The sequence below is a fragment of the Eumetopias jubatus genome, unplaced genomic scaffold, assembly GCF_037043125.1.
Source record: "Eumetopias jubatus isolate StellerSeaLion01/CBP00866 unplaced genomic scaffold, mEumJub1_p1.0 scaffold_7, whole genome shotgun sequence".
In the NCBI taxonomy this organism is placed as follows: Eukaryota; Metazoa; Chordata; class Mammalia; order Carnivora; family Otariidae; genus Eumetopias; species Eumetopias jubatus.
Genome location: NW_028274813.1, coordinates 86,782,116 through 86,785,146, shown reverse-complemented (window position 1 = coordinate 86,785,146; position 3,031 = coordinate 86,782,116). Strand labels below are relative to the sequence as shown.

The 3,031-nt window shown below is 41.5% G+C and overlaps 1 pseudogene; it reads left to right on the top strand.

Moving 5' to 3' along the window:
• The first annotated feature begins 1,257 nt into the window (after positions 1 to 1,257).
• LOC114226537 (large ribosomal subunit protein uL11 pseudogene) lies at positions 1,258 to 1,715 on the top strand (annotated as a pseudogene).
• The last annotated feature ends 1,316 nt before the right edge of the window (positions 1,716 to 3,031 follow it).

The window sequence follows — 3,031 nt, the reverse complement described above, 5'->3', positions numbered from 1 at the left end:
CCTAATTTGGGGCTCAAACTCACAACCCCAAGATCAAGAGTCACATACTCTACTGACTGAGGCAGACAGGCGTCCCCAAATAATACTTTTTAAAAATTGCATCTTTATTTAATTACATTCTAGTCATGAGAATATACTGTAGTCACTCTGTTTGAACTTGAGTAATGACATTTTTCTGATTTGAGAGATATCCTGTCCCCTAAACTGTAAGTACAAATGTCTCTTAGAATGAGTGACTTCTGAAGATAGCTGATTTCATCCCATGCGTGTGTTACTAGTTTCACAGAGTGTCTGTATCTCTCTTTTTTTTAAAGATTTTATTTTATTTGTCAGAGAGAGAAAGCACACAAGCAGGGCGAGCGGCAGGCAGAGGGAGAAGCAGGCTCCCCGCTGAGCAAGGACTGGATCCCAGGACCCCGGGATCATGACCTGAGCCGAAGGCAGATGCTCAACCAACTGAGCCACCCAGGCGCCCCGAGTATCTGTATCTCTTAAGTTCTAGGAACACATTACTATTGCTTCCTATGCAGAGATTCTGATGTCAACCATGACAGTGAAATAACGAATTCTTACGATAGGCTCTTTTGTTGTTCATTGGTGTTGACCCAAAGACTTTACTAGCTTTTGGGGTTTTTTAATCTCAGGACACATTTCACAAACTCTGTACTTTGTCGGGTGGAACCAGGTAGAGTTGAGCATGTCCCCAAAGCAACAGTGATGAGGGAGAATCAGAAAGTGGAATAATTTGCCATGCTTCTGATGAATTTTCTATTCCTTGTGCTTTTACCCCCACATGACCCTAAATTATGTCCCTAGATTAACCTACAAGAGTATACTACTATTAGACATGAATAGTAGTGAATAATAATGGTTATGCATAACCATTAATTATGAGACCACCAAGATCCTAAAATTATTGGTTTGATCAAAGTTATTGGTGTTACACTAACCTATTGCCAGTGAGGGAGAACAAGGCAAGAGTCACAGTCTATTCCTCTTCTTCTGAAAAAAAGCAGTACAAAAACAAGGAGTTGCCAGGTATTACTGTCGACACTTTGCAGAGTTGGACAGACAGTATAAGACAAACCAGTAGGGAAGGCTTGTGCTTCCAACTGACGAAGTCAGTCTAAAAATTGTTACAGAATTTTTTTCAAGAACAATACATATACCTTTTGGCTTTCGACTTGGAGGAAGCAAAGGTGCAACTGTCTTTGGTTGTCCCGAATCCGGGTTCGTCCGACACCAGCCACCTCTGCCATGCCGCCTAAGTTATACCCCAACGAGATCAAAGTCGTGTACCTGAGGTGCACCGGTGGCAAAGTCAGTGCCACATCTGCCCTGGCCCAGAAGATCAGCCCGCTGGGTTTGTCTCCAAAAAAGGTTGGTGATGACATCACCAAGGTGACCGGTGACTGGAAGGGTCTAAGGATTACAGTGAAACTGACCATTCAGAACAGACAGGCCCAGATTGAAGTGGTACCTTCTGCCTCTGCCCTGATTTCTGTCTCTTGGTCGTCCCTTGACCAAGAGACAGAAAGAAGCAGAAAAACATTAAGCACAGTGGAAATGTTACCTTTGATGATATTGTCAATATTGCCCAACAGATGCGCCACCAATCTTTAGCCAGAGAACTCTCTCGAACCATTAAAGAGATCCTGGGGCCTGCCCAGTCAGCGGGCTGTAATGTTGACGGCCACCACCCTCATACATCATAGATGACATCAACAGTGGTGCAGTGGAATGCCCAGCTAGTTAACTACAAAGGAAAATATTTCAATAAAGGATCATTTGACAACCAAAAAAAAAAAAAGAAGAACAATACATATATCCATACACAAGAAAGAAAAAGGGATTGAGGAAAGTGCTTTGATTTGCTTTTATAGCAGTAGGACTGGTTTGGGTGGCTCTATCCACCCTGGATTCCAGAAGATAAGGGTATGTTCTGTGGCTATAATATGAGCCTTTCTTTATGTAAAATTTAATGACACCCTCGCCTCATTATTTCCGGGCACTTCCAATTCTTACATCTGGAAAATTAAAAGTGTCTTTAATGAATGATATGAGGGTGTCCTCAGATCTCAGACAGAAATGGTACAGAGTAATGTCAATACTATTTGTTAGGTGAACTTACTGTATTCTTAAATTCCTTTATTGAGGACGAGTAGACCACCCTAAGTATATTAGAAAATTAGACCTTAGAGGTGGCTGCGTTTAATTCTTGGGAGAGGTACTTTATAAATTTTGAGAAATATTAGCCAAAGCCTTCACTAAACCCAGATGCCTTCATTAGAAAGGAGGAGGAATCTGATTCCAGGTCACAAAGCAAGTTAGTAGCAGAGCTAAGATATGGACCTAGACTTACTGACTCCTTTCACCCTATTATCACATTTGGAGGCCTCCTTATTGTTAGAGCTGGTAAAATATTACCTCGTCTTCATGTAGCTCTTAGTGCCACACCACATTCCGCATGTACAATCTCTCCTTTTGGCCCCTCAACGACCCTGTGTGCTAGGGACAATAAATGCAAGTGTTCTCTCTTTGAGGATAAGAAGGTTGCAACTCAAGAAGACACATAGTAGTCTATAATAGAGTCAAGACTAACACCCAGTTCTCCCAATTGCCTCTCCAGGGCTCTTTCTACCATGCCATCCTGCTTGTCTGGTGCTTTCTATCAGTGAACTTTGGAAAACAAGTTTGAGACACCAGAATTAAAACGCCATCTCATTAAAAATAAATAATTACATATTTTGTAGGTACAAAATGAAATATTAAAATCTCTCTGCTCCCTTTCCTCCGAGGTATTTAAACGTTAAACTGAGTTCTCTAGTTTTGCATTGTTCGGAAACTACAAATGTACCCTAATCAATTGAAATAAAATGTTAAATACATGAAATGGAAGGGAAGATGAGTCTGTAGTCGTCCCTTATTCCTGGCCCACTTCTGTCTCTATTGCCATGATTGAATTTCTCAAGCCAGGACACATGGCCAACGACTATTTGAAACGTCTAGTATTCCCCCAAACACCTACCAG